The sequence below is a fragment of the Puma concolor genome, chromosome D2 (genome assembly GCF_028749965.1).
Source record: "Puma concolor isolate L17-30 chromosome D2, mPumCon1.1.hap2, whole genome shotgun sequence".
Taxonomy (NCBI): domain Eukaryota; kingdom Metazoa; phylum Chordata; class Mammalia; order Carnivora; family Felidae; genus Puma; species Puma concolor.
The window spans coordinates 65,119,567-65,132,751 of NC_141677.1; the positions used below are offsets into that span (position 1 = coordinate 65,119,567).

Consider the following 13,185-nt stretch of genomic DNA (forward strand, 5'->3'; position numbering starts at 1 on the left):
TACACATACATACACATATATGTATATACTACATATATGTATATGTAAACATATATATATGTAGTACATATATAATTTTAGAGTTTGACATGTTCAAGGAGCATTCACATTGAGCTATCTCCTGAAAAGGTGAAACAAGAACCTAGGAGAGGTCAGGACTAGGTATATTGCAGATTTGGGCAGAGATAGATTGTAAGGGGAAAATAACAAAATGTGAAGAGTGCTTAAGGACAAAAGAGGAAAATAAATAGGATTGGGGTGAAAAGATAGGAGTTTAGTAAGGGACCTTGTGATTTTCAGGCTCAAAAGAAGTGTAAGAATGGATTCACTGTAGGGTAAATGTTTTAGCTCAAGAGAGAGGTCAGAACCAAAGATATAAAGTCATTGTTATAGAGGCTATATCATAGAGCTATGTATGGAATGACTCAGAAAAAGACAAGACAGGGAAGGAAAGACTCCAGGAGAGCTCTGCCAAAAAGGAAATTGGAGAGAGGAATGCAGTGTACACTTATAGAAAGTGAGATAATAAAGAGAAAACATTAACTTTCTAGTGAAAGAAGAGAATTTCAAGAAAAAAAAATACATTGACATCAACAGTGTCCACTATCCTGTTAATGTCTAGATAAGTAAGGACTAGATTTTCCATTAAATTGGGTAGTTTAAAGGTCATTAGTATCCTTAGAAGACCATTCCTAATAGATAGATTCAACAATCCTATGACCTGAGATTTACAAGAAAACATTATAAAAAAATAACTAAAAAGGTTAATACTTCTTTACCGAATGTAGACATGCAGGAAAAATTGTTTGCCAAAATGGAAAATGTTGGGGTAATAAAGGGAAAAGTGAAGGCACAGGGGAGGAAAGAGAAAGAGACAGAAAGTCAAAATCACTGACCCCAAGGAAAACAGTGATGGAATTATTTGCACTTTTATTTGCATCTCTATTTATCTTTATTTCCTTTCTTCTTATCTTGAGGAAGAAAAAAAAAATGGCCGTTCCTGAGTTTTTAATGCAAGCTCTCAATTTTCTTTGTTAAGAAGAGACAATGGCATTGGCTGGCGGTGGGGGGGGGGGGGGGGTGGGGGGAGAGAAGCTTGATGAACAGAAAGATCTAAAATAACTTTATTATTTAAGATATATTATGGTACAATAGTTTAGAACATGATCATCTCAATAAGTGAAGAAAAACATATACTGTCTAAACACTGACACTGCTTATTTGTGGTGTAACACTATGTAAGTAACTCCCCAAACCCAAGCAGTCTGAAAAATTGGGATAATATTGTTACATGGTGAAAATTAAGAACTCACATTCATTGAGTGCTTCCAGTATTTCAGATTGTAGAGCAATATCTTGAAAGGTATTTCCATTTATATTTCTATATTTTAATTTTCTAACTTAATTGTAAGGATTCACAATGGTATGTACTATACCTGGTATTATTTTTGTATGTTTTTCTCTACTCAGCATGGAGAATGGTACACAGTGAGAGCTTTAAATGTGTTTGAATTCTCTAGAATTAAAAACATTTCTTTGGGTCAGTCTTGTGTCTCTTAACCACAATAGGCTTTTTAGAGTGGGAGACAATAGTACAAAGGAATTTTTCTAGAAGAGACCAGTAACTAACAACATATACTATGAATTAACATTTTTAGAGTAATGTAAAAAAAATCCCTTTGTTGTCTGTTACAGGTCTATTATAAGCTTATGGAGAGTTTGGACTTCTATCACTTCTATAATATTTCAGTGCTTAAAGACTTTCATTTTGACTTAATTTTCTACCTATTTGCATAAAATATGTCTTTATTTGCTCCCAATCTAAGTTCTCTCATTCTTATATTTTGTGTTATATTAGATATTTTGCTAATTTTATGGGTTCTAGTCTTATATATGAATATATTTTTTTCCATTCTTGGCACATGTATTATATAATTACATATCTATGAAGCCTTGGACATCTTAACCATTTTACCTATGTTTTGTGGAATCAACTCTATTCCTTTGGATATTTCTTTCTCTCCTCTAGGTATGGAAATTAATCTTACATTCTATTGCAATTATAAAATTTACCTCAGAATCCACTGACACTTGTAACAATAAATTTCTAAAAATAAGTGAAGTCATGTACAAATGACATATGATACAGTTCTATTGTTTCCTGGGATGATTTCATGTCAAACAAAATTAGAATAAGCTAAAGCTTTATATTTGTGAGAGAGATACAGCTTTGTTTTTCCTCTAATTAATATACTAAAGCATAGCCTATTGAAGATGTTGTTGATGGAAAAGATCTAAGAAAGCTTTTTGCCTAGGGTTTCTTAAAACAATTTTCTATAATATTTTATCAAATAAAACATTCATGGAATCTCAACAAATAAACCAAAGCAATTACACTTTGATATGTTACACGTGGGGGTCATAGCTCTTCTTTCCTTTTTCAGCTCTCTTGTGGATGTGAAGCAACATGGCACCTCCACAGCATAGTGCAGTAGTGAAGAGAATATATCTTCATCTTTGAGAGTATGGATGGACGTAAGCAAGTGAATGATCCTCCCTTTTAAACTGCGATGATCCAAGGTTTTGTTGTTGGTATTTGGAGCCTAATATATTCCTAACTTACAAGTAACAAATTCTACTTGAGGATGTTCTTGAGTTATCAATGCGTCCAGTTCTAGTGAGTTCTCTATAAGAAAAGAAAAAAACAGTGTACAGGCATACTTGAGACATTGCAGGTTTGATTCCAGACTACTGCAATTAAGTGAATATTACAACAAAGCAAGTCAAATTAATTTTTTGCTTTTCCACTGCATGTGAAAGTTATGTTTACACTGTATTTTAGAATACAATTGCATACTTAATAGGCTATCTAAAAAAAAAAACATATATACCTTAATTTAAAAATACCTTATTGCTAAAAAAAATTCCAGGTTGGAACTTTTTTGTTGGTGGAAGGTCTTGCCTCAATGTTGACGGCTGCTGACTGATCAGAGTGGTGGTTGCTGAAGGCTGGTGTGGCTATGGTAAGTTCTTAAAAGAAGACAACAATAAGGTTTACTGCATCAAGTGACTCTCATGAACAATTTCTCTGTAGCATGCAAGGCTATTTGATCGCATTTTACCAATAGAACTTTTTTTTTCAAATTTAGAGTTAGTGCTCTCAAACCCTGATGTGTTTTATCAACTAATTCTACATATATTCTATATCCTTTGTTGTTTTTCAAGAATCTTCACAGCATCTTCACCAGGAGTAGTTTCCATCTCATAAACCACTTTATCCATCCATTAGAAGCAACTCCTCATCTGTTCAAGTTTTATCATGAGAATGCCATAATTCTGTCCCATCTTTGGGCTTCACTTCTAATTCTAGTTCCCTTGCTATTTTCACCACATCTGCAGTTAGGCCCTCCACTGAAATCTTAAAGCCATCACAGTCATCCATCAAGTTTGGAATCAACTTCTACAAAACTGCTGGTAATGATGATGATTGACCTTTTCCCATAAATTGTGAGTGTTCTTAATGTGATCTAGAATGGTGAATATATTCCAGAATATGTTCAATGGGCTTTGCCCAGGTCACTATCTGTGGCAGCTATAGCCTTACGAAATGTAAAATTTGAATCCTTGATCCATGTGCTACAGAATGGATGTTGTGTTAGCAGCCATGGGGAAAAAACAAAACATTAATCTCATAGTACATCTACATCAGAACTCTTGGGTGGCCAGGTGCATTATCAATGAGCAGTAATATTTTGAAAGAATTTTTTTCCCAAACTGTAGGTCTTAAGATTGGGCTTAAAATAGTCAGTAACCCATGTTGTAAAGAGACGTGCTGTCACCCAGGCTTTTTTGTACCATTTATAGAGCAGAGGAAGAGATTTACTATAATTATAACAGCCCTAGGATTTACAGAATGGTAAATGGACATCAGCTTTAGCTTAAAGTCACTAGCTGCCACAGCTCCTAACAGAGTCCGCCTGCCTTTAAAAGGAGGCATTGGCTTCTCCTCTCTAGCTAAGACAGACCTAGGTAACACCTTCTTCCAATAGAAGGCTGTTTTGTCTATGTTGAAAATCTGTTGTGTGGTGTACTGCCTTCAATAATTATCTTAGCTACATCTTTTCATGAAGCTTCTACATCAGCACTTGCTGCTTCACCTTATACTTTTATGTTATGGAGATGGCTTCTTTCTTAATGAAGCAACAAACTCTTCCTCTGCAGTTTCCTCACATCTCCAGCCTTCACAGAATTTAAGTTAGAGTCTTGCTCTGTATTAATATTTAGCTAAAGGGGATGTTGTGGCTGGTTTGATCTTCCTTCCAGACCACTGAGACTTTCACCATAAAATTATTTCACCTACATATCATTCAACTGTCTTCCTTCAAGAACTTTTTCTGTATATTCACAACTTGGCTAATTCGTGCAAGAGGCCTGGCTTTTGGCATACTTTTCTCACTGAGCTTAAAAAGTAAGAGATGTGTGACTGTTCCTTTAGAGGCCATTATAGGATTAGCTAACGGACTTAAATTCAATATTGTGTCTCAGGGAATAGGGACACCTCAGGAAGAGGGCGAAGGATGGCTGCTGGAAAAATGGTGCTGATAGACTGGCTCAACAAAGGGTTGCCACACCCCTTCAGTTCGTGCAGGGGGAAAAAAAATCACAGTATCTGTGAAGTGCAATAAAGTGAAGCACAATAAAATGAGGTATGCCTGTATATTGTGTATACTTTATTTATTTTTTTTGAATCAAAACATAGTGTTCTGTGATCCAGAATCCATAATATATGCTGGGGACTTATTGCAGTCAAGAGGACACAGGCTAGGGAGTAATAGGGAGGAAGATATAGGAAGACATTGATACTATTTATTTGCATATTAACTACAATATTTGAGGAACATTTTTACAGTAATTTCTTTAAACTTTAAAACACTGGCATAGTAATTATATATATCTGCATCTATCTATCCACACACAGCATTTAGAGTTTTAACTAGTCAATTAGTAACACCAAATCTCACTTGCATCTATATTAAGTACATAATTAAAGTTTCCACACACAAATTTTATTGGTCAGATAAGCCAATTACTGATAGATCGATCTATATCTATCCATACATATCCTGTAATGGGAGTCAAGAAAATTTTATCTATTTCTTACGGGTTTATAATATGAAGGCTTGGCCAACATAATTTTTTAAGAAACCTTTTACACATATTCTTCTTTCACTGTGTTTAAGAAATCTGTCATTAATCTATCTTCCCTTAAAAAGTATTCCTAAGAATATTTCTAATTAAGAAAAACTCACTTTCTGAGCCAACTGTATTTCCATTCCCCATTAATTCATGATTGATATGTGACAAGTAAACCACTTTATTTGTTCAAGTGCTAATTTTGATGTGGACGACTCCCCATAGTCTATGCACCTTTGCTAGCAGAGACACCAAAGCGAAAATAATTTAGTAATAATGAAGATTAACTGTAAGTAGTTGCCTCAAAACTGACTGAATGTGGCTAAAGGAAGAAAAATGATTCATTTTTAACTTATTTATCCGGTAGTGACTTCCTGCTCTAAGTAATCATGCATGGGCATATTGTTATGAATATTCAAAAGGTTTTTTAACGGCTTAATAATTTTTCTTCCTTTGTTTCCAGGAACAGAAGTCATAACACACACTGAAATAGAGTATCACACTTGTCAGCAGCAGATAAAGTAATGTATCATTTGATGCTTTCTCTATCCTCCATGGCACCAACAAAGGCAGACCTGCCATCAAAGGAAAGCATCACTCCCATCTGGGTTTTAATGCAGAAATAACACATAGCTGACTTAGTCTGGGTTCCCTTGATTAAAGTTAGAATATCCAAAGTAAAAGTTTCACTCACCAAGAGTCCTCTCTATCAAAAGCGTGTCACAGATCTATTTGAAATAGATCATGTGTTAGCTCCAGGTTTTCTAAGCAGGATGTTTCTGCTCACTTCCTTCCTGAGTATATAGAAATTGGTAGTTGGCAAAGTCACCTGGAATAAAGAAGAAGAATCAAGTTTTGCTCATTTTTGCTTCACATCTAACAACTTGCTGCTTTTGCTGCGTAAGTTCCTTTTTACCTGGGGAACTTTTACTCTGGGACTCACCCTCTGCCCTTCTTTGCTCACTTTGTGCCCTGGGATACTTGCTTCCTTACCTTCTGGCTTCCAGCTGAGTTTGGTCAACAGGAGGCCCTGTTAGGAAGTGGAAGAGAGATTTATGTCTTCTCCTGTTTCACTGATTTGTCTATAGTGTTTGGTGAATGCACTCCATGTTTATTGGTCCTAGGGAAAGATTTTCTTTCAGAGCTTAACATTTTCTAAAGGCTTGTGTTGTACAGCCTCACTCTTTCCCTCCAACAGGCCTAGAAATGGTAATTGTTTGTTTGCCTCTGTTGCAGTGGTGTGCATCATCATTTTGTTGTGGTTTCATTAGCCCTATCCCAAATTCTGTGAAAGCTACTGTAGGTTTAGAACCCTTTCGATTGAGTCTATCATTAAGAGTCCCAGAAGGAAACAACATACTCAAAGGGTTTATCTAAGCAGCCTCAAGAACGCATAAAAGCCTTTTGCATTTGGCTTATCTTTAAGGTCAAGTATATATTCCTCAGGAAAGCATTATTGTCACTATTCTACCTCTCTTCCATTTTGCATTAGTGGAAGGCAAAAATATAACTTATAAGCAAGTGATTTCTAATCATTTTTTCATGCCTCTAGACATATACCACAAAATATTCACATGTTCAATTCGTTACTAGGCACAAGATAAGGTTGATACCTGCACAAGGTAAGATTTTGCCCTTTTCTGCTTAAGAAAGCCTGTCATAAAACAAGTGTGTGAGAATACAGTTGAGACAGGTGGAACACTGAAACTGTGCAATGTTAATTTTAAAGAAAAGTATTTTCAAACTTTGTTAGTAATAACTCATAATTTTCAAAATGCCACAGTTTATCGTGTGGGTCACCTATGCTTGAGTCATGAACAGCTTTTCCTGAGACACAGATGGACAGATAATTTTCTTTCAGGAACTTCCATCAGCAGGTGAGTGACAAAGTGTCCTACTTCTTCCACTAATTACAGTAGGCTGGCCCTTTAGGTATGACTCAGATGTGAATGGAATAACACTGCCACAAATGCAAATATGATAGATCATTCAAAACTCTTTGTTGTCATTATTTGCTATCTAGAATGGAACAAAACTGCAGAAACAAAGCAAACTGTTAGAAAAAAAAATGTGAGAGAAGACATGCCTTCTTGGCCAGTTACTACCAGGTTCCTTTCATTAGAACTACATAATGCTCATCAAGCATCTACTAAAGATTGCTTCAGAGTGAAATATGCATTATGAATACCCACTCAGAAAAAGACTGACAAGTTTGAGAAACTTAACAGAAGACCATAGGGGAAGGGAAGGGGAAAAAATAGTTTCAAACAGAGAGGGAGGCAAACCATAAGAGTCTCTTAAATACAAAGAACAAACTGAGGGTTGATGGGGGGAGCAGCAGAGTGGGGAAAATGGGTGATGGGCATTGAGGACGGTACTTGTTGGGATGAGCACTGAGTGCTGTATAAAGGCAACGAATCATGGGAATCTACTCCCCAGGCCAAGAGCACAGTGTATATACACTGTATGTTAGCTAACTTGACAATAAATTATCTTTTTAAAAAAACAGTACTCTTAGTTCTCTAAACATGGTTTTTGGTTCTCTGTTAAGAAAGGATCAAATTGATTCTATTAGAATTATCTTTGTTAATGGATAAACTCAAATGTTTTATAAGTTCAGTATTTCAATCTTTTAATGATATTTCTTACTTAAAATCACCACTTCCTGACATATTCACAAGTAGTAGTGTGCTTGCATATTTATATCCTTGGCTTCAGGTAACCATACAGATTTGCACATAGTTTTTTTCACCCACAAATTTAAATTTTGCCATATGTGAGCCATTTTATCACCCATTAGCAAAATCATTCCATACGGTATCTTCAACAACAGGAGACACTACAGAACTGGCTTTTCAAGTTAGTCTCCATTGTGAAAGGGAGTACCTTTATTAAAAAGCTTTCCTAGTTTTGACATTTCTTGCTTCCACTTTAGTGAAATATTAAATATTTTAAAGAAAAAATAGGTTGAATAAAATGTTTGTTTTTCCTGCCATGTTTCCCTCACTATAGCATATAAAACACCTCAAAGAAGTCCCAGCATCGAAAATGCCCTGAAACAATAAATGAAAGACACTAACATTAACCCCATTTTCAGGGAAGGCAGCTAACAGACTTGAAAGGTTTTCGTCTCTGTCTTGGGCACTTACTGTGCTAGTAAGTGACACAGTCGGGACTTGCAAGACTAGGTTCAATTCCCAAGCTCCTTCCAATGGACCAGCAGTGTCCTGGTGAAAATTATACCAGCAAAGGAATGGCAGAAGTGAGAGCATAGGCAAATCCTAAAAAATGATTTAATAGTCAGTGTCATCTTACCTTCAGAATAAAAGGAGCTAAAGTATGACTTTTTTATTAGCTTCAGGTAACTGCTTTGCCAAAGCCAATTAGTAAAATACTGTAGATTTCTTCACCCTGCTCCCGAGATTCCCATTGTGAGTCTGCAATACAACCCAGGAATTTGGATAGTGAGTGATCATACTGGATGATACAATACGAGGGCTCAAGGGCTATACTTTGAAAAATGTTGCCATAGAGAATATAAAGGTATAACTTAAGATTTATTACTGGTCATATAAATTTAAAAAAATGAGTTTTCTCAGTGTCCAAACAGATGGACTCATTTGCTTGCCATTGATACTTATTAAATCTAATTCTAAAAATATTTAATTAAAATTATATGTAGGAAAGATTGAGAAATTTGAGGATTTAATAAGCTGGTTCTTAGAACTAAATAATCTGGCATTACCAGTGAATATAGTCAAACTGATAAGAGATCACCAGTGTCTGGCAGAATTCTCCAGAATGTGGTGAAATAAAAATTAAATATTTCCTCAGGTTAGAGATTAGTTTTGAGTCTAAATGGATACAAGAACCATAGAGATGTTAAAAAAGATTCCTCGGAACTCTTTTGTACTCATGTGTTGTGGTTGCAAATTTCAATAAGTAATGTTCCTGACCCTAGAGATACCTCTATGAAGAGAGTAAGAATGACCTTTCAGATCTTCTCCCCACCTTCCACTCCCCTAGAACCAGCCCTCTGCTGTCACTAACTGGAAGGGACTCCTAGCAGAAGTGGGAGGAGCCTTTTTCCTGTACTTCACCTTTCACCTACTAGTCTCATAGCATAGAAAAGACCCCTAGTGCCCACTTATTTTACATAGTTTATTTCTTGGTTTTAAGTACAGGTAGTGAAGTGTAGATTACTCAAGCATGTGGGAAATAAAATACGGAACTAAACGACTTATAGAAAGGACAACTCCTTATTAGAGATCTATAGTCTGTGTGTGTGGAGGGGAGGCAACAGGTGTGGTGCACGAACCTGAATTTTAGTATTACAAAATAAAACCCAAGTCCTTTAAAGATAATCAAAGGCTAAGTTTGGTGTGAGCAGTGTTTATGAGCTTTGAAGGGCATTAATGGCAAGATCAGTAAAGCAATACTAGAGACTCCAGAAATGGTAACAGAATGAAGCTTAAAAATCTGTACAGGGGCTCCTGGGTGGCTCAATCAGTTGAGTGTCTAACTCTTGATTTCAGCTCAGGTCATGATCCCAGCCATGAACTCTGTGCTGAGCATGGACCCTGCTTAGGATTCTTTCTCTTGCTCTCCCCCATTCATGCTCTCTAAGATAAAAATTTAAAAATCTGCACAGTTACTAGGAAACCTTTGTGTTTGGTTTCAAATTGAGCTTCATATTTTTTTCAGATGTTACTGGAACAGCACATTTATAATTGAGTTTTCTCTTTTTTCTTAAATGTTACCAACCTTCTGTATGATCGTTGGATCATCTAAAAATGTTTAATCTGTGCAGTTTTATATTATTCTTTTTTGCATAAAGATACTTTTTAATAAAAGCAAAAAAATGATAAAGGAACAAATGTATTTTAGACAGACCTTGGAGTCGTGGTACTTTTTATTCACTGTCTTATCAAAACCATGTTAATAACATTTAAGGTTATTTTTCATCAAGAGGATCAAGCAAAGGTTGTCTACTTACCCTCAATAAATAAATTAAAATATAGACATGGATTTTACCTAAATTTGGCCAAAGGAAGTCAAAAGCCCCATAATTCCATCAGCTCCTACTTTCTGATAATGTTACTTAGATGCATGTAAAGAAAGTTGTTTTTTGTTTTTTAAAGCTTTACATTAGTGGTAAGTTTTTCATCATGCACATTTGAATCAATCTATAGCTAATATTTAACTTACTATTCAAAAATAACTCCCCTTCCCATATATGAAACCAGTAATGAAAGGTTTAATAGGACTACTAACTTTTCACCCACATCTCTTTGTTCTCAGGCTGTCTGCCACCATGTCTCTGTAAGATAACATTTATGCCTAGCACCATGATAATAAAATGTTGATTTAGTTGTTTTACAGGGACTTAAGCCTTCACAAAGACAGGACCACCAACCTTCTCTTTGACCATTGTGTGCATCAATGGCTGATGGATGTACTTGTGATGTAGAAGGGCCTAAAAATCCACCCTTCAATATGCCAAGAACTCCATGCTCTTGTCCTGTATGCCATGGCCATGTAAGCAGAAGATTTGCACCGGTACAAAGTGACTTTAACCTTCCTTTACTATTAAGTTTATCTGATTTTAAAGTCATATAGCCCCTTTCCTCTATACACACATCTTTCTTTCTTTTACCTTAAAAGGTCCTTGACTATCCCCTTTCCAGGAGGTGGATTTGCTCTCCTGGCTCATTGTTTGCCTGCCTCTCAAACCCTTTCTTTGCTGCATTCTTGTTGTCTCAGTGACTGGCTTTGCTTTGCATCAGGCAAACAAAGTTCCGTTTGATTAAAAATTTGGGGGCGCTTGGGTGGCTCAGTCGGTTAAGCGTCCGACTTCAGCTCAGGTCACGATCTCGCGGTCCGTGAGTTCGAGCCCCGCATCGGGCACTGGGCTGATGGCTCAGAGCCTGGAGCCTGCTTCCAATTCTGTGTCTCCCTCTCTTTCTGCCCCTCCCCTGTTCATGCTCTGTCTCTCTCTGTCTCAAAAATAAATAAAAAAGCGTTAAAAAAAAAATTTATAAAAAAAAAAAATTTGGTGAGCCCGCCAAAACCTCATTGCCCATGGTTCATTTGCCCCAGCCAATAATGGGAATCCAATGAGGAATCCAAGCAGCTTCCTAGACTCTGTCCTAGGGACAGTCCCCACGGCCCTACCCCAACTGGGCACCACTGTCCTTCGGTATTTAAGTTAACCCTTATGACAGGGATATGGTTTTTGGTTCCAATTTGAACAGACATCTCTTGGTGAGTATTTTGTGTGTGATGGTACATGAGCTTATTTCTTACTTTTCTGTCATTTGGCTTCTTTCTCCCTTCCTTTCATTTGCCTCCAAGTAGGGGTTTGGGTTTGTTGCCTTAGCCATTTGCTTGCTTAAGAAAGGCTGACTAGGAAGCCCTTTGGTTCAGTTGGTGAAGCCCCAACTTTTAGAGAGGAACTAACACCCACAGAGGTTCTCTGGGCTTCATTTGGTTTGTTTGTTGCTACAGCTTTGGGTATCTTTGGATAAAACCAGCCATGTTCTAAGTGGAAAATAGGAAATGACAATTCAATCCCCAAATGCAGCTCTTTTGACTGTATTCTCCAAAGTTGAGCAATGTTTAGTTATAAACCTATAAAAACAAAAAATATGACATTCTTTTGCAACACTTCTTGGCCACATATTTGTTAGACTCTGGAGAAAAATAGCCAATTAACACATCCGTAACTCATAATACCATGCTACAATGAGATTTGTTTTATAAAAGGGAAAAATAGGATGACATACCTTATGTTCCATCTTTTATGATTTCAGAATATCAGAATAAGCCAGCTCAGGAAAAATGTAAAGTTTTACTCCAATAGCACAATGACACTCTGAAGTATGTGCTACCCAATCCTAACCAGGGAAAAGAGGATGTTTTGATTAGTTTATTGAATTAAATCCCCGTATAGCTCCTCCACTCTATGGAGGTGACAGAGTGCCTGTCCCTCCCCAGCAGCCCTAGTCCTAAAAACTTGAGCCCCAACAAGGCCCTGCACCAGTACCTTCTACCTTGGGGGACCAAGCGGTAGGAATGGTCTTTTCTTCTCATTCCCTACAGGGTGCTCAATTTGATCAGCGAGCCACTCATTCCTAAGGAGGGCAATATACGCTAAGGTAAGTCCCACTTGGAGCTTTGATGGCAGGGGACAACCTTCAGGAAAGATTTAGATCCACTCTCCATTCTCTGCCTTGTATCTGTTTAATTGAATAAGCAATATGACTATTTATAGAAATGACTTCAAGAGGATGAAAAATTTGTTCTCATCTATTTTGCCACCCATGACCTCACTTGGGCAGATGTACAAAATTTATTAATCACTCTCCTTACTTCTGAGGAACACTATATGGTGCTAAAAAAGCTAGGGAAGAAGCAAATTGGCTGCTGCTGAAACTCCCAATCACCCCCTAAATGCTGATGCCATAATGGTTCTTCCTAACATGGATCTCAACAATGCAGACAAAGGGAAGCTCAAATACTATTGGGATTGTATTGAAGTTGGATTTTTAAAAAGGGGCCCCAAAACGAAGAACAAAAAAGTTTAAAAAGAAGCTCAAGAAGTTAAGCAAAAACTTCAGAATTTGAAAAAAAATTGAGATATCTGAGGCACCAGAAAATTTAAAAATGGGCAATGTTTATCAGGCAAGGTGACACAGACATTCAAAAGAAACTCCACAAGTTAGAGGATTCATTGGGAATGCCTGTATTACTGTTGGTTAAAATTGCTTTTAATGTTTTTGACAGCAGAAACCAAGTGCAACAAAGAAAAAATCACTGAAAAGTGAAACAGCAGCCTATTTTGTTAGCTGTTGCCCTAATTCAAGGGAATCCAAGACCAGGGTCACTACAAGGATGAGATCAACCCAAGGTAAGAAGTTTGGGGTCTCATCAGTGACCCTACTGTAAAGAAGAGACCCATTGAAAGACAGAATGCCCAAGCTCATGAGCTCT

At 36.7% G+C, this 13,185-nt stretch overlaps 1 long non-coding RNA gene across 1 annotated transcript; it reads right to left on the reverse strand.

Moving 5' to 3' along the window:
- Nucleotides 1-2,403: 2,403 nt before the first annotated feature.
- Nucleotides 2,404-6,033, reverse strand: LOC147576148 (uncharacterized). Its single transcript, XR_015242015.1, has 3 exons — nucleotides 5,888-6,033; nucleotides 2,908-3,030; nucleotides 2,404-2,686 (listed from the first exon to the last, which is right to left on the reverse strand). It is a non-coding gene; the product is annotated as an uncharacterized LOC147576148 (long non-coding RNA).
- Nucleotides 6,034-13,185: the final 7,152 nt, after the last annotated feature.